Genomic DNA, 18,157 nt, shown 5'->3' on the forward strand with positions numbered 1-18,157 from the left:
TCCCTGGGAAAGGAGAATTTGGGGAATAACGAGGGCACATCTTTGTTTTATCCCAAAAAACCCCCTCAGGACGTGTTCAGAGCATTAAATAATCCAAATTTTGAGGGGCTGGAATTAATAAATGATGACAAAATTCTGGATTTTCAGCAGCTCCATGGAAGTGCTGGAGGTGGGAGCCGGGTTTTTATAGGATCAGGCTCCCAAAGGAACGTCAGGAATGTGGGGTGGAAACAGTGCAGAAAAATAGAGAAAAATCTGGATTTTTTTTTTAATCTGAAAAAGAGCAGAAAAATATGGATTTTTTTCCTTTTCCCCATGAAATAGAGCAGAAAACCAGAGAAAAATCTGGATTTTTTTTTCTCTTCTCCCCCTAAAACAGGGCAGAAAAATAGAGAAAAACTTGGATTTTCCCCCTGGAAGCAAGCAGAAAAATAGAAAAAAATCGGATTCCCCCCCCCCCCCCCCCCTTTTTTTCCTCCGAAAGAGACCGGAAAACCAGAGAAAAATGCGGACTTTTTTTTTTTTTTTTTTTTTTTGCTCTTTCCCCCCCTGAAACAGAGTAGAAAATTGAGAAAAATCTGGATTTCCCCCCCTACAACAGAGCAGAAAAATAGAGAAAAGTCCGGATTTTCCTCCCTGAAAGAGAGCGGAAAAACAGAGAAAAACACGGATTTTTTTTTTTTCCTCTTGAAAAAGAGCAGAAAATATGGACTTTTCCCTCTGAAACAGTGCAGAAAACCAGAGAAAAATCCGGATTTTTTTGCCCTTTTCCCCCTGAAACAGCAGGAAAGCGACAAAAGCGCGGGCTTCCCCTTCCCCTCAGGGATCCCATGGAAACCGGGCCCGGATCCGGAGCCCGCGGCCTTTTCCGGCTCCCTCAGGAGCTCCGGGAGCGGCCCCGGCGCTTGGGCTTGGGCTGAGGGGAAAAAACCCCAAAGAGCCTTGAAACCTGCAGGGTTTTATCGTTATTTATCCTGCAGAGCCCAAAGAAACCCGGCTGGCGTGGGGAATAACCGGAACAGCCTTGGGGCTGCACCCCGGCTGCGAATTCAGGGGTCTGGGGGGATCTGAGGGATTTTTGAAAGGATTTGAGGGAACCTCTGGATTACCTGAGGGTCTTTTTTGGGATTTTAAGAATTTTTGGAGGATTTAAGGGAGCCTCTGGATGATTTGAGGAATTTTAGGGAATATCTGTATGATTTCAGGGATTTTAAAAAAGTATTTTAGGGATCTTTGGAGGATTTTAGTGATTTTTGGAGGATTGTAGAGATTTTTAGATGACTTTAAGGATTTTTAAAATTATTTTAAGGATTTTTAGAGGATTTTAGGAATCTTTGGATGATTTTAGGGACCTCTGGATTGCTTTAGGAACCTCAGGAGGATTTTAAGGAACCTCTGGATAATTTTAGGAACCTTTGGATGAATTTAGGGATATTCAATGGTGCCAGACCTTACAATAATAATAATTATTATTTTTCATCCCTGGGCTTTCAGCCCTTTCAGCAAATCCCCAAAATCCAAGATTTCAATAAAATTCCCTCTCTCCAGCCACATTTTAAGAAAGATTCCCACTTTTTTTTTGGCTCTACAGGAAGAGCAGGGGTTTGGGATTGTTCCAGGTTCCCACCAAGGTGGAAATCCCTGATTTTCCACCAGCTCTGGGATCCCTCAGAGTACTAAAATCCAGGAATATTCCAGCATTCCAAGTTCCCTACAAACCACCCAAGATGTGATCCCAGACAACGCCAACCACAACACATCCCCGGGATTCCAGAAAATTGGGAAATAAATGATATATCCTTATATTTTCCAATGGGAATTTCCTCTCAAACAGCCTGCATCCATGGCTGGGAATTTCCAGGAATCACCAGAAAACTGGGAAATACATCTTTTAACCATTTTGTCCCTCAAGAAGTTTCCCTGTTACAATTCACCCCAAGCACCTCAAAATCCAGGATTTTTCACCCATTTTGCTCCTGAATGCCCTAAAAAAAAAAAAAAATCCCGATCTAAGAATCCCTCAGGAAAAAAAAAAAAAAAAAATCCTTCCTTAGGAGAGGATAAAGTCCAACACTTACTTGTGGCGCCCAGATTTCTTTGTCCTTGAAACTCCAACAAAACCCAGGAGAAGAGGCCAAATCCTGATCCCAAAAGGGAAAAAAGGAGGGAAAACGAGGTGGGAATGGGAGCTGCCGATGGAATTTGGGATTTCTTCCTGCTCTGTTATCTCCAGGGAACGCTGGTGGAAATCTTTGCCTGGTACAGTCGGAGCCTCTGCTTCACAGGCCAGGAATTTTTACTTTGAATAATTTTTAACTTCGGCTCCCAGCAAGGAAAATGCTCCAAGGCTCTGCTTGGTTGGGTTTGTTATTTATTTCATGGGAGAGGATTTTTTATTGAGCGGGGAAATGGGGGAAGTTCTCCTTTTTTTCCCATCGTTTCCCAGCTTCAGGGGTGGAAGGGATGAGGGGAAAGGATTGGAACAATTTTCCTGGAAAAATGAGGAGATAACAGAGCTGGGAGAGAGGATCTTCAGGCACTTTAATCCTCTGAGCTCCGTTTGTTTTCTGCTTTGTTTTAAAATATAAATCATTTTCCTGGCCTGTGGCTGAAGCAGCGCAATCTCCTCAGAGGTGCTGAAGCAAAAGTAATTCACAGTTGTGATACTGAAATTGGTAAAAACACCGATTTATTGTTATTTTTATTCTTTTTACCTTTTTGAGGGTTGAAATTCAGACACGTTCCCCTCACAAACTGGGAGAACTCACCTTAAAACAAAAAGGAATTCTAAAAACTCAAGGCCAAGAAAAAGGGCCAAAATCGCCTCAGAGGTGCTGAAATGAAACTAATCAACAATTCTGATCACTGAAATTGTTAAAAACTACAATTTATTGCTATTTCCACTATTTTTATCTCTTTGAGGGTTGAAATTCAGGCATATTCCCCACATAAACTGGGAGAATTCACCTTAAAACACAAAGGAAAAAAGCCAAATCGCCTCAGAAGCGCTGAAAGGAAACTAATTAAACAATTATGATCACTGAAATTGGTAAAAACACGAATTTATTGTTATTTTTGTACTTTTTACCTCTTTGAGGGTTGAAATTCAGGCACATTCCCCTCACAAATGGGGAGAATAAAACACAAAGGAAATTTTAAAAACTCTAGGTCAAGGAAATGGCCCAAATTCCCTCAGCTCCCTGAGGAAGTCAAAAAGAAGTCGAAAAATTTGGATTGGCCCAAAACTGTACCCAGACACCTCAAAAAAACAACTTTTAAACCAACAGAGGTGGAAATAACTCAGTGTAAAAGGAATTTTTCCAGTACTTTCCTGCATGGCAACAGGAAATTGAGGAAGGACCTGGAACAAAGCACAGCAGGAAAATGGAACTGGGTGATTTTTGTGGGGATTTTCCAGGATTCTGCGAGGAATTCCATGAAAAAATTGGATTTCTAAGGGATGTTTTCCTCCGGGGTGAGGAACTCTCAGCAAATCCCCCAAAAATTAAAATATCCCATCCAAAACTTGAAGAATTTGTGCCCCATCCCCGTTTTTTACCCTCACGCTCTCTCCCAGATAAGAAATTGATTTATTTTGTTTATTCCTACCCAAATCCCAGTAGAAAAACTCCTTTTTTTTTTGCTGGCAGTGCCAGCTGAGCCCCACCACAAATATCCCGGTGTTTTTATGGTGTTTGTCCTTGTTAAAGTCAAATTTAGCCCTTTTTTTTTTTCCTCTCAGCACCTGCCCTTTTCCACTCTGGGAGCTGTTGAGCACCTGCACAATTAAAGCTTCATTAAACCCAACTTTTTTAATTGCCTCTGGGTCGTTGGAGCAGGAAAAACAGCTGGAAAAAAGCCTTGGACATGGTGAGGAAGCAGCAAAAATTCCTTGTTTTCCTGTCAGTTTTACTGTTTTGTTATTTTTATTTTACATACTCGCCATGGTGAATGTGGAATTCACCAAATTGGAAGTGTCCATCCTCAATAGTGAACTGGAAATAGAGAATAAGTAAGGCTATTCCAGAAAAAAAGGGAAGAATAATAATGATAAATAAGGATTAATAATAAATAAAATTCAATAATAATAGTAGTAATAATAATAATCATCATCACCATCATCAGGATATTCCAGAGAAAAAGGGAAGAATACTACTAATAAATAAGGAATAAAAATAAATAAAATGTAATAATAATAATAATGGGATAATAAATAAAATTTAATAATAATAGGATATTTCAGAGAAAAATGGAATATTGATAATGGAGTAATAAAAAGTTTAATAATAACAGAAATAATAATCAGGATATTCTGAGAAAAAGGGAACTATTCCCTCAAAATACAAATTATCATTGCTCTTAACATTTACTCAGAGTTTTGTGATAAATCAAAGATATTTTTAAAGGTTTTTCTAAGCCTTGGGGAAACTTTTTTCTTCTGCCAGGAATTTTTTTGGAGCTGGATTTGTCCTGACCGAGCAAACAGCCTCAGCAGAGCGCAGCTTTTCATCAGGACCCATAAAATTGAATATTTTTTATTGGATTTCTGGCAACGCCCGGGAACGTTTGGTGCTTATCAGGCCCAGATAAGATAGCAGAGCTTGGGCTCGGCTCATTAAAGCCCGGCCTGGCAGCCACAATTAACGAACTGGTTTTTTCCAGGGATGAGCAGATCCAGAGAATTCCCGGGAAAAGCGCGGGAAAAGCTCCATGCCCTGGGCCAAAATCCTGGGATTTACTGAGCCAGAGGCAATTAGTGACCTGTTTTTTCCCAGGGATTCAGGAGGATTCACCTGTTCCTGGGAATTATTGGAAAATTGAGCTCCCTGTTCAACTCCTCTGGACTCTCTTTGCCTTCTACTCCCCCCAGTGGCCACAGCTCCAGGGATTTCAATACATGGAATGAAAGGAAATCTATGGAATTAAAAAGAAATCCAAAAGAAATCCATGGAATTGAAAGGAAATCTGTAGAATGAAAAAGAAATCAGTGAATATAAAAAGAAATAAATGAAATTAAAAGGAAATCCATGGAATTAAAGGAAATCTGTGAAATTCAAGGACATCCAAAAGAAATCCATGAAATTGAAAAGAAATTCCGAAGAAATCCATGAAATTCAAAGGAAATCCAAAAGAAATCCATGGAATTCAAAGGAAATCCATGGAATTCAAAGAAATCAGCCAAAAATCAACAGTGGGAATGACATCACCGGGAAGGGGAGTTGGGAATTGCAGTGGGAATTTCCCCAATCCCGACCCCAAAACCCTGAATCCAATCCCAGTGGGGAATTGGGAGGGAAAAAGGGAATTAAAGCCCAGCTTTACCTGCTCGATGTAAACATCTTAATTAAGCCCGTGCTAATTGCTCACTCCTAATTAAAGCTCTCCCAGTTCCAGAGCCTCTGGAATTGCAGCTCCTGGAATTTTGGGATTTAAGGAGATTTCCCTGCTCAGCTTTCCCTGAGAGCCAGCACAGGCTTGGAATTTGATTTTCCCAACATTTTTTCCCTGTTTGATTTTCTAATCAACTCCCAAAAAAGCTGAAAAGCCAAAAAATAAAAGTTTAAATCTCTTTATTTTGGCACTGTTTACAAAGGTACAAATGCAGGAAATATTGGGGGGTTAAAACCGAGTTTTAAAGCACAATTTTATTGTTTTCAACCCAAAGCAGCACTTTGGAAAAGGAATTTGATGGTGGAAAGGAAGGAGAAACCCAGAAAACTCAAAATTAAACCCACAGAACCAAAGCTGAAACCCAAACCCAAACTAACCCCACAAAGCTCAACGCCAAACCCAAACTAACCCAAAACCCAACCCCAAAACCCCACAAACTCAACCAGGAGTTCACAGCAATGACAAAGCTGAACCACACCCCAAAAATGAGTAAAAATTTGGGGATTTCAACATTTTCTGGGAAAAAATTTCAGGATTTTGGGTAAAAATCACTGAGAAAAACTTGATTTTAATCACACACAGAATTAGATTTTTAGATGTTTACACAAATCCCACTTTTAATGTCACAAATGCCATTATTAGACAACAACTAAAGCAAATCCCACACGAGAAGAGACAGAAAAAGGAGCTGATCCTTCAATAAATTAAAATTCAGCAATTAAGCAGGACAGGAATTAACACACAGGAATTCCCAGCTCCAGAGGTGCAATTCCTTGGAATTATTTGCATAGTTCCTCCTTTTTTTTTCCCCCTTTGGAATCCAGAAAATCCTCAGGAATTTGGAAAATCCTCAGGAATTCCAAATTCCAGGATAAAAACCTTCCTACTTGGGAAGGGAAAAAAATCTCAGCAGCACAAAAAAAAAAAATGGAAATTATCAAAATTCCAAGTTGGAATTTCCCAAATACTCAAAAAAAGGGAATTTCAACTGGAATTCCTTGGCCAGGAGGAAAAGAATTTTATTTCTCATAATAAAGAGGAAAATTTTGGATTTTTTTGGCACAGGAGCCTCTCCATGATTTGGGTTTTATCAGCTAAAATTCCGACCAAAAACCTCATTGTTTTTTTAAGGAGATAAAAGCAAAATCCAGCTGCCCCAAAATTCCCAGAAAAAATGGGATTATTCCATGGGATAAATGGATTTCTTCCTATCTCCAAATTCTCCTCTGGGAAGGTTGGAACCCCAGGGAAATGTGGATTCTCCAGGGTGGGCAGCAGATGCAAGAGTTCTGGTCTCATTTTCCCATTAAAAAATTTGGGAAAAAAGGGGAGAAGCCAAGTTCCCATTCCCATGCCTGGCAGGGGAATGCTGAGGAGCCAAAGGATTTCTGTGGGAATGCCCAGAGCTGCAATTCAGGGAAATTCCAGGGATTTGGGATGGGTTTGGGATGGATCCCGGAACCAGGAGGAAAAGAGTTGGAATTCAGGGGTGAGAGGGGAAATTCCAGATATTTGGGATAGATTTGGGATGGGTTTGGGATGGATCCCAGAACCAGCCCAGCCAGGGGGAAAATAGTTGGAAATTCCAGGGGTCGGGTGACAGTGAAATTCCATGGATTTAGGACGGATTTAGGACTTCTCCATGGATTTAGGATTTTCCCATGGATTTAGGACCCTCAGGCCTGGATGGAAAAGCTGCAAGGAGAGAGACCCAGCCAGGAGAAAAAAATCCTTTTCCAGCTCTTTGAGCTTCCCAAAATTCCTCAGGCAGGAATGAGGTCCATGGGAGAAGCTGAGGCTGCCTGGAATTGGGGAATGCCTCTGGAGCTCAAATTCCAGGCATTTCCCACACCAAAATCCCATTTTTCACTGGCAGGAGTTTGTCCCAACCCCTGTGGCTCATCCCAAAAATCCCTGAGTGCCCCCAAAAGCAGGAATTCCCAATTCCAGGAATGGATTATCCCTTGGAGAACATTTAATCCAAGGACTGAGCTGGAAAAATTCCCCAAAAAATCCCAAGATTGGGGGTCAGGCCTGGATTGAGCACCAGGAGAGCTCCCAGTGGGATCTGGGATTTGCTTCCAAAGGATTCTGCATCTTAATTATTGTCATAATCAGTTAGCATAATTAATTAGCATAATTAATTGCTGTCCCAGGTTAAAGCAGTGGCACTTGAGAGGATCCCTTTGCCAAGTGTCCAGCCCAGGATGGATCCACATCCCAAATCCCAGCTCCAGTTTTGGGGTCACATCCCAAGAAAAATTCCACAAATTCCTGAAGGATTCTCTCCACAAGTCCCCAAATCCCTCAGGAATTCTCTCCCAACAGGAAAAACACCCTAAATTCCTTAAGGATTTGTTCCAAATAGTGAAACTCCCAAATTCCTTAAGGATTCTCTCCACAGGTCCCCAAATCCCTCAGGAATTCTCCCCAAGCAGGAAAACTCCCCCAAATTCCTGAAGGATTCTCTCCAAACACCAAAAATCCCCCAAATCCCTCAGGAATTCTCTCCAAACAGGAAAATACCCCCAAATTCCTTAAGGATTCTCTCCAAACAGGGAAAACCCCCCAAATTCCTTAAGGATTCTCTTCACAAAGTCCCCAAATCCTTCAGGAATTCTCCCCAAACACCAAAAATCCCCCCAAACCTTCAGGAATTCTCTGAAAAGAGGAAAAAAATCCCCTCAAATCCCTCAGGAATTCTCCCTAAAGAGGAAAAATCCCCCAAAATCCCTCAGGAATTCCCCCATCCTGGGGCAGGAACCCCCTGGAGCAGCACCAGGACTCTCCAAAGCCCGCAAATGTCCCCGGGCCGGCGCCGCCGAGAGCTGGGGGTGAGATTGTGGCACAAACCCTCTGGGGTTCCTGCGGGATCAGCAGCTCCCAGGGATTCAGCACAAACCCTCTGGGGCTCCTGTGGGATCAGCAGCTCCCAGGGGGTGTCCCGGGGACGCTCCGGGCTCAGGGCTCACACGTTGCTGACCCGGCTGTCGGCGGCGCCCGGGCGGGACCAGGGCGCGCTCGCGAGGCGGACGTAGCGCGGCTTCCGCACTGCCGGGACAAAACAGCCCCAGAAACACCCCTGGGAATGGGGTCCCCACAGGGAATTCCCAAAGGGGGACAGGGGGTGGGATGTGGGGATTGAGGCACAGCTGGGGTTAGGGATTGGGTTCTGGTTTGGATTTGGGTTTGGGGTTTGTAGGTTTGTGTTCTAGCGCGGCTTTCCGCACTGCCGGGACAAAACAGCCCAAAAACACCCCTGGGAATGGGGTCCCACAGGGAATTCCCAAAGGGAGAGAGGGGATGGATGTGGGGATTGAGGCACAGGAAGGTTTGGGGTTGGGGTTTTGGGGGGTATGGGTTGGGATTTGGGATTGTGGCTGGGTTTCGGGTTTGAGCGCAGCTTCCACACTGCCAGAGACAAAATATCCCAAAAAAATCCCTGGGAATGGGATTGGGGAGGGAAATCCCAAAGGGAGGAGAGGGGGTGGGATGTGGGGATTGAGTTGCAGGAGGGTTTGGGGTTGGGGTTGTGTTTTTTGGTTTTTAACCCCACAAAAACCCAACCATAAAACCAAGCCTAAATCCCCAGAACCCAATCCCCAAACTAAGCCCACAAAACTCAACTCCAAACCCAAAGCTAAACCCACAAAACCCAACCCCAACCCACAAAACCCAGTCCTAAAACCCAATCCCAACCCCCACAAAACCCAACCAGAACCCCAAAAATGAATTTCCCACCAGAAATCCCATCAATATTTTGCCTGCATGAATTAAAGCAACAAATCCCATTAGAAAAATCAAATCCCATGGATTTCTGTTCCTTTATCCCGGGAATTTCTGGGATTTTCCCTTTATTTTTAGCACATTCCAGGGGGAAACTTCCTCACCTGAAGAAGTTGGAGGAGAGATCATGGATGCCTGTGGAACAGAAGGACAAGTGTCAAAAAACCCCACATTTTAACAGTTCTTCTTTAAAAAAAATAGGAATTTTTTAGGATTCCGATAATTTTCACTGTGTACAGAGTTTTTTCTTGGAAAAATAACTCTGGTTTTCCATTTTTTGTCCCAGTTTGGATCCAAAGAACCCCAAAATATCTTTAATTTTATTTCAGCCTCATTCATCAATTAAGGAGTTGCTTAATAAAGTCCCAATTTAGTTAATTAAAATGGAAATTATCATTTGTTTAATGTTCTTATAAAAGCAGAATTCACTCACTGTTTCACTGGGCTGGGAGAACAGATGCTAAAAAGAAGAAGAAAAAAGATTAAAGATTAATTAACATTATTTTAATTAATGTGAAGGCTGGAATTGTTCATTGTCCAAAAATACAGCCATGAAGGGAATAATTTCATGTTAAAAAAAGGAATTTTGTCTCAAAATCCAACCAAAATATTAAAAAATCCCATTTGGAGAATTTATTTGGTATAGGACTCTCAAGACTGGAGAATTTATTGGCACAAAATGGGGATTTTCTCCACAGAATGGGGAATTTTCAAGGAAAAAATCTCCATTTCGGTCAATTAACAGAGCGAAATTCATTAATTAATGGACAATTAAAGGGATTTTTTACCTTTGTTCCTTCTGTAGAAAATCTTTGGGAGTTTGTTGGCTCGTTTGAGGTTAGAAGAAAGAAGCCACAGAAAGGATCAGGAATAAACTGAGGAAAAACGTCCCCAGAATCAGAGAGGGCGGCGACTTCAGGGCCCCCTGGAAATAAAGAATTATCAAAAAAGAGAGAAAATCTGGTTGTAAACAAAAATCTCTTTTTATCAAAGGATTAAATCCAAATAAAGAGCAAATCCTGATTTTTTAGGGGCTGCTGGATCATCCCAGTGCCTGAAATTGAGTTTCAGTTTCAATGGCAGCTGCCAGGGATTCAATCAGTTTGAACAAATTTTAATCAATTAAATAAGTTTTGACATTAAATCACTTTTAAAACTAATTTTAACAAATTCAAACACTTTTAACTCATAAAATCCCTTTAGAAACTCATTTTAACAAATTTAGTCCTTTTTAATTCATTAAATCCCTTTTAAACTCAATAAATTACTTTTTAAAATAATTTTAAGAAATCCAATTGCTTTTAGACTCATTAACTTCCCTTTTAAACTCCCTTAAATCCCTTTTTAAACTAATGTTAACATATTTAACTCATCAAATCCCTTCTTTCGGACCCCCAAATCCTCCCAAAATTCCAGGTTCTCACCAAAGTTCTGGATGAAAGGAGAGCTCATGTTCACGTGGGAGTTCATCCCTCTGCTCCCAGCTGGGGAAAAAAAACCAGAAAATTTACACCAAAAATTAAAATAAATTAAATTAACTCAAATTAATTCCAGGATGTGGAATAAAAATCTCCTTTCTTTGCTGCCTTTTTGCTAGATTTTTTGCAGTAATTGATAGCAATTGATTGAGAAAAAATATTACAATTAATTAAATTAATTTAATTTAAAATGAATTAATAAAAATGGGTTAAAAACTCACAGTTCCTGCACTCGCTGAGGTTGTGCCCCAGAGGGGCTGGGCAGGGTCTCGTTCCTGCATTTGATGCAGCTGCTGCTCCCATCCTCATTCCACCTCCTGTAGCATCCCTGCCAAAACCCATGGAAATGGATAAACCAACAAAATTCCCAATCTTCTGGCAATTCCCAGGTTTAGAGGGGAAAAAAAAGCAGAAATTCCCTTTTTTGGGGGTTACAAACAGCACCTGATTCCCCTTTTCCCACAATAAAGAGGTTTTATCCTCAAAATTTCATTCCTAATTTTTATCCCAGGAAAACCAAAAAATTTCCCAAAGGGAAAAAAGGAGAAGGAATTATGAGGAAAATAATACTACTTAATTAATGAATTAATTAGCACTCCCCAGCTGCTGGATTTTGGTGTTCAAGTCCAGAAAAATCCGAAAATTTTTATTCCCCTGCAAATTCTCCAATGCGCCAGTGATTATCCCAGAAAAATAAAATTTCCAAGGGGAAAAAAGGAGCAAAATGAAAAGGGAATAACAAAAGTCTGGGAAATTCTGATCCCTGGAATTCTCCCAGTGTTTACCCCAGAAAAATAAAATTTCCAAGGGGATAAAAGGAGGGAGGAATTAGAAGGGAACAATATTAATTAATGAATGAATTTTCACTCCCCCAGCTGCTGGATTTTGGTATTAAAGTGCAGAAAATCGGGGAATTTTTGTTCCCTGGAGTTCCCCAAGGCCAGCTGGGTCTCTGCCCATGGGATAAATGATCTTTGAGGGCTTTTCCAACCCAAACTCCTTGGGCTGATCCCAATGATCCCAAATAATTCCTACCTGGGCTGCACTGGTGGGTGACTGGGCAGGAGCTGTTGGAATCCAACATTTCCACACAACATTCTGGGTCTGGCACCTGAGGAGAGAAACTCCCAAGGAATTCCCACTTTTCCATCGAGGAAATGATAATAAATATAAAAAAAATTTAAAATCTCCACAGAAATTAAGGGATAATACACTTAAAACCCACTGGAATTTTTTTTTCCAGCAAGAAGGAGAAAACTTGGTTTATTTTAAATTTTATTTTTATTTTATGAATCAATTTTATTTTTCTAAATCCATTTGATTTTTATTTTAGAGATAAATTTTATTTTTAAAAATCTATTTTATTTTGCTGTTAGAGACCAATTTTATTTTTCTTTTCTAAATCCATTTGATTTTTAGTTTCTAAATAAAAATATAGAAAATTTGGGGTAAAAAAATAAAATAAATAAAATAAAATACAAATAAAATAAAATAAAAAACAAATAAAATGAAAAAATTTAATAATTATATTAAATTCCTGGAGCACCCACTGAGTTTTCTGTGGATTTTCCTGCAACTTCTGCCACGAGCCTGGTCAGGAGCAGCACGAAGGGCACCTCCATTCCCAGGGAAAACACAGATCTGGAGAAAATTTGGGAAAAAATTCAAATTATTTATTAATGACACTGGAAGTCTGCTTCCCTTTAAAGACGTTTAGGGGAAAAAAGGGAGAAAAAAAGGAGGTGGGAAGAGTAAGGAAACACAGGTGAAAAAAGGATTGTTTATTATAAAATATAATAAAATTAAATTATTTAGATTTTTGTCAATATCTGAATATTCAAAGAATAAGAAAACACAGATGAAAAAGGACTATTGATTACAAAACCATAATAAAATTAAATTATTATTTAGATTTTTGTCAATACCTGCTTATTCAAAGAGTAAGAAAATACAGTTGACGAAGGATTATTGATTTTAAAAACCATACTAAAACGAAGTTATTATTTAAAATGGATTGTTCTTACCTAGAAGAACACCCTTGAGGAACAGGTCATAATAAAGGGGAAGTTTGGGTGGAAAAGCCACTTGGAAGTGCTGGATCCTCGTGCTGAAGGCCGCAGCTCCCTCAGCTCAGTCCTGCCTGGATTCCCATCCCTGGAACACATCAGGACACCGAGGACTTCTGACCCCAGCCCTGCAGCCATCCCAGACTCTCAGCGATAATTTTTATTTCCATCAGCCAATAATTTTTATTTCCATCAGCCAGAGAGAATTTGGAAACATTTGATGGATCTGGAGCTGCTGGGCTTTTTTATTGAACCAGTTTGGAAGCAAAGCCGAGCTCAAAATCTGCTTTAGAGCTTCTAAACACTTAAAATATTTGGTATTTTTAACTTGATTTTCACTTAATTTTAAAAATGACTTTATTCCTACTTAATTCCTTCCAAGCCATCCCAAAATTGACAAATTTCCTCAGGATCAAACACCCACAGCAAAATAAATTTGCCCAAAAACCTGTTCCATGTCTGGCAGCATTTTCTATGTGGATTTGGAAAAAAATAAATTATATATATATAAATATAAATATGAAGCCTGTGCCTGAATTAGAAGATCTTTTTCCCTCAGGATTTCCCTGCCAGCTCAGTTTGGGGCAGGCAGATTTCAGGATTCCAACACGGATTTCACAGCCCGGGTGTCAGGTCTGGAACAAATCCCAAATCTCTGCCAGCTCGGATCCATGGGAATGAATCCCACAGGGAATTCTGCCTCTCGCTGTGCCTCAAAAGCAACACAAACAACTCAGGAACACCGAGGGCTTCCCTCCCACTCCTGCAAGCAAAATGTTTGCATTATCTCCACAGTTTCCATTTTTTCTGCTGCGTTATCAGCATTTTTCTTGCTGGAGCTTGGGAATTATTCAGCAGCTGGGAAAGGATGGAAGTGCAGAGAACGTGTGCCTGAAATCCAGGTGGTTTCACAATTCCCTGGGGCTGAAACCACATCACACCCAAAAGCTGCTTAATTCTGAAGGGATAATAAAGCTAGAGCAGGACCAGAGAGGGCTGGAAAAGCTGAAATGGTAAAACTGAGGAGAAAAGCTGAAATTATAAAACTGAGAGAAAAACCAAGGCTTGGAAAGCTGAAATGATAGAATAGAGCAGAATCAGAGAGGTTTTAAAAGTTGGAATGATAACACTGAGGAGATAAGTTGAAATGATAAAACTGAGTGAAGAATTAAAGGGTTGGAAAAGCTGAAATTATAAAACTGAGAAGAATGAAAGGTTTTAAAAGCTAAAATGACAAAAACTGAGAACAAAACCAGAGAGGTTTTAAAAGTTGGAATGATAACACTGAGGAGATAAGTTGAAATGATAAAACTGAGTGAAGAATTAAAGGGTTTCAAAAGCTGAAATTATAAAACTGAGAAGAATGAAAGGTTTTAAAAGCTAAAATGACAAAACTGAGAACAAAACCAGAGAGGTTTTAAAAGTTGAAATTATAAAACTGAGGAGAAAAGTTGAAACTATAAAGCTGAGAGAGGAACTAGGGTTGGAAAAGCAGGTTTTAAACACTGAAATTATAAAACTGAGAGAAAAAGAAAAGGGTTTTAGACATTGAAATTGTAAAATTGAGGGAAGAATGGAAGAGTTTTAAAAGTTGAAAGTAAAAAACTGAGGAGAAAAGTTGGCCATGATAAAATGCCAATGAAATTATAAAACTGAGAGAAGAACTGAAGGGTTTTAAACACTGAAATGATAAACCAGAGAAGAATGGAAGGGTTTTAAACATTGAAATGATAAACCAGAGAAGAATGGAAGGGTTATAAACATTGAAATGATAAACCAGAAAGGAATGGAAGGGTTTTAAAAGATGAAATTATAAAACTGAGAGAAGAATGGAAGGGTTTTAAACACTGAAATGATAAACCAGAGAAGAACGGAAGGGCTACAAACATTGAAATGATATACCAGAGAAGCATGGAAGGGCTATAAACATTGAAATGATAAACCAGAGAAGCATGGAAGGGCTATAAACATTGAAATGATAAACCAGAAGGGAATGGAAGGTTTCAAGAGCTGCAAGTGCCACTCACCTGCAGCCCCGTGCACCTTGCCCAGCTGCCAGCAAAGCCCCGAGGCTGCTGCCGTGCTGCTCATCGCACCAGGAACCTGCAGAGGTTTCACAAAACAATCTTTTATCAATCCCAGCTGGAGCAGGACTCGTTTTTCCAGCTCGGGGCTGAGCTCAGTCCTGCCCTTTCCACGGCTGCGGTTTTGTAACAGCGCTCGGCAATTAAAGGCTGGGTTTAATCAGAGCCACCTTAAGCCAGGCCTTGCTGCAAAAGCTGCCCCACGCCTGCCTTGAGCAAACATTCATTCATATTCACTGCCGGGACACCTTCTGCTCTTACAGCACTCGCTGCAGCATGAAAAATCAGGAGGAGAGATGAATATTCCACGGGGAAAAGTGAATATTCCACAGGGAAAAGCGAATATTCCACAGGGAAAAGTGGTTTGGGGAAGGAGAAATTCATATTCCACAGGGAAAATGGGTTTTGGGAAGGAGAACTGAATATTCCACAGGGAAAAGTAGTTTGGGAAGGAGAAATTAATACTCTACAGGGGAAAGTGGTTTTGGGAAGGAGAAATTCATATTCCACAGGGAAAAGTGAATATTATACAGGGAAAAGTGAATATTATACAAGGAAAAGTGGTTTGGGAAGAAGAAGTGAAAATTCCACAGGGAAAAGTGAATATTCCACAGGGAAAAGTGGCTTGGGAAGGAGAAATTCATATTATACAATGAAAAGTGGTTTGGGAAGGAGAAATTCATATTATACAAGGAAAAGTGGTTTGGGAAGAAGAAGTGAAAATTCTACAGGGAAAAGTGAATATTCCACAGGGAAAAGTGGCTTGGGAAGGAGAAATTCATATTATACAAGGAAAAGTGGTTTGGGAAGGAGAAATTCATATTCCACAGAGAAAAGTGGTTTTGGGAAGGAGAAGTGAAAATTCCACAGGGAAAAGTGGTTTGGTAAGAAATGAAAACTCCACAGGGAAAAGTGTTTTAGGAATGGGATAAGGGAATGGGCTGGGAGGGATTTAAAGGGCTTTCAGGGTCACCTTGCTGTGCCCCCGGTGGCTCCAAGCCCTGTCCAGCCTGGCTTGGGGCATCCCAGGGATGGGATATCCTTGGGATCACCAGTGCCAGGGTCCCAGCAGCCTCTCAGGGAGGGAATTCTGCCCAAAACCCAACCTAAACCCGCTCCTTGTCCCTTGGAATTAGTCCCCCTTTGTCCTGTTACTCCATCCCTTGGACATTCCCCTTCCTGCAGCTCGGGAAGGTCACAGCGAGGTCGTCCCAAAGCTTCCCCTCTCCAGACTCAGCAATCCCAATGTTTCTATGATAAATTTGGGGTTTTTCATCCCTAAACGGTGCACCAACACCCGTACTATTGGGATGTGCATTTGGGGAAGCTCAGCCAGGCAAAACACACCAAAATAATATCACCAAACACCCATCACCCCAACAAGCTCAGACCGGCAAAAAATCCTCTTCAACCGAGTTAAATTATTAGGAAATAAAAGTTTCGGGGGGAGATAAGTAGAGAATTCCTTTCCAAACGCAGCTGGCCCCAAAAGCGCTGGACAAAGAGCAGGAACAAGGGGCGACTTTTAATCCCAAAGCCTTTTAATCCTAAATCTTTTTAATCCCAAAGCCAAACCCCTCTGACCCGCCGATGCCGATCCCCCTGCAGAACTCGGTGACTCCATGAGGAACCGCTGCCCACCGCGAACAATGGGGCCCCACCCAGGGCTCGCCGCTTACCCCGGCGCTCGCCGCCCATTCTCCCTCCCGCTTCCTCCTCCTCCTCCTCCTCCTCCTCCTCCTCACCTGCGGGCTCCCCCGAGCATCCCCCCGCCACCGCCGAGGTTCCCGTTCGTACCCCCCGCCCTCCACCGGCGCCCAGCCCGCTGTGCCCCGCGCCACCCTGGGAGCTGTAGTCCCGCGGCCACGCCCGCCTCGCCGCTTCGCCTAGCGGCCGCTCCGCCAAAAACTACAAATCCCAACAGCACCCGCGGCGCGCCCCACCTGTACCCCACTCCCCTCAGGTAAATACGCTCTCTCAGCTTTTTCCCGCGGCGCCGCGCTGCCTGCTGGGAAAGCGAGTCCCTCCTGGTCGGCGGGGCGCGGGGGCGGTGGGATATCCGCACTACAACTCCCGGCGTGCCCCGCGCGCGCACCGCCATTTTAGGCGTTGCCTGGCAACGCTGACGCGGCGGGAGGGAGGAGGCGGCGGGGTTGAGGCCTGCGCGCCCCAAAATCCCGGGAATTCGGGAAAATCGGGAAAATCGGGAAAAACAGCTGTGCCGGATGTGGCTGCCCCATCCCTGGCAGTGCCCGAGCCCAGCCTGGAGCAACCTGGGACAGGGGGAGGTGTCCCTGCCCAGGGAAAGGGGTGGGACTGGATGGGATTTAATATCCCACCCAAACCATTCCATAATTCCATAAAGGAAACCGTGGGGTTTATTCTCCCTAAAAATTGCCTTCTTCTGTGGTTCATTTCCCCTAAAAATCTCCTTCTTCTGTGGTTTATTTCCCCCTACAAATCTCCTTTAATGTGATTTATTTCCCCTAAAAATCTCCTTTTAATGTGGTTTATTTCCCCTAAAAATCACTTTTCATGTGGTTTATTTCCCCTTTTAACCCCTTGTTATTTTGCATACGGATGAGGAGCAGCTCCTTCCGCAATCCCAGAATTTTCCTCATTCCTTGGAGCACAAATCCATTTAAATTTGGCATTTCCAAGCCAGCTCCTGAATTCCCTCGGGGTTTTTTTCTGACAAAAGCGTAAATAAACGTCAAAGGTCTTATTTAGACAAATTTGGAGCTGCTCCTCACCTTCATTTTGAGGAAAATATGGTTTTCTGCTTAAATTATCATGGAAAACATTCCTGGGGGTTTTAGATGTCTTCACTAAACTTTTTTAGTACTGGAAGTTGCAAATTATACACAAAATATGGATTGGTTTTATTGGATTTTTCTTTATTTTAAATCAAGACTGCCTCAAAATGCAAATATTTGTAAAGGTAGGAGGTGAAAATGTCATGAATATTCATAAAATATTATAATGATCCCAATTACAGCTAACGAGGTAATCTTGCTTCATTTCCATGGCTTTGTAAATATTATTTTTCAAAATAAAAGGGAAGGAGGGAGAAAAGGAGGTGGGGAATCACCCCTGAAGCTCCAAAATTAAATCTAAAAAAATTATAAATGTAAAAATAAAAAAATCCATGGAGGATTTTCCGACTTACTTCCCTGAATAAAGGGAGAAAAAAATCCCTGGGAGTGGGATCTCCTGGATCCAGGCTGGAGAATCAGGGATTCTGCCGGCAGAGGGCCGGAGGTTTGGCCGGGGCAGGAAAAGCGGGAGAGGAGCAGCGGGAGGGCCCTGCAGGCTCCGCCGGCACATTCCCCGTCCCAGAGTCACTCCCGAG

General features: G+C 41.8%; 2 long non-coding RNA genes across 3 annotated transcripts; one reads left to right on the forward strand and one right to left on the reverse strand.

Moving 5' to 3' along the window:
- The first annotated feature begins 2,060 nt into the window (after positions 1–2,060).
- Positions 2,061–4,880, forward strand: LOC134429662 (uncharacterized). Its single transcript, XR_010030631.1, has 3 exons — positions 2,061–2,176; positions 3,743–3,870; positions 4,663–4,880. It is a non-coding gene; the product is annotated as an uncharacterized LOC134429662 (long non-coding RNA).
- A 6,806-nt stretch (positions 4,881–11,686) lies between these two features.
- On the reverse strand, positions 11,687–16,771 carry LOC134429614 (uncharacterized). Of its 2 annotated transcripts, none has more exons than XR_010030626.1 (5): positions 16,749–16,771; positions 14,749–14,824; positions 12,680–12,809; positions 12,206–12,296; positions 11,687–11,766 (listed from the first exon to the last, which is right to left on the reverse strand). It is a non-coding gene; the product is annotated as an uncharacterized LOC134429614 (long non-coding RNA). The 2 variants fall into 2 exon arrangements; XR_010030624.1 differs by lacking the exon at positions 16,749–16,771 and adding an exon at positions 16,551–16,609.
- Between the last annotated feature and the right edge of the window lie 1,386 nt (positions 16,772–18,157).

The sequence above is a fragment of the Melospiza melodia genome, chromosome 26 (genome assembly GCF_035770615.1).
Source record: "Melospiza melodia melodia isolate bMelMel2 chromosome 26, bMelMel2.pri, whole genome shotgun sequence".
In the NCBI taxonomy this organism is placed as follows: Eukaryota; Metazoa; Chordata; class Aves; order Passeriformes; family Passerellidae; genus Melospiza; species Melospiza melodia.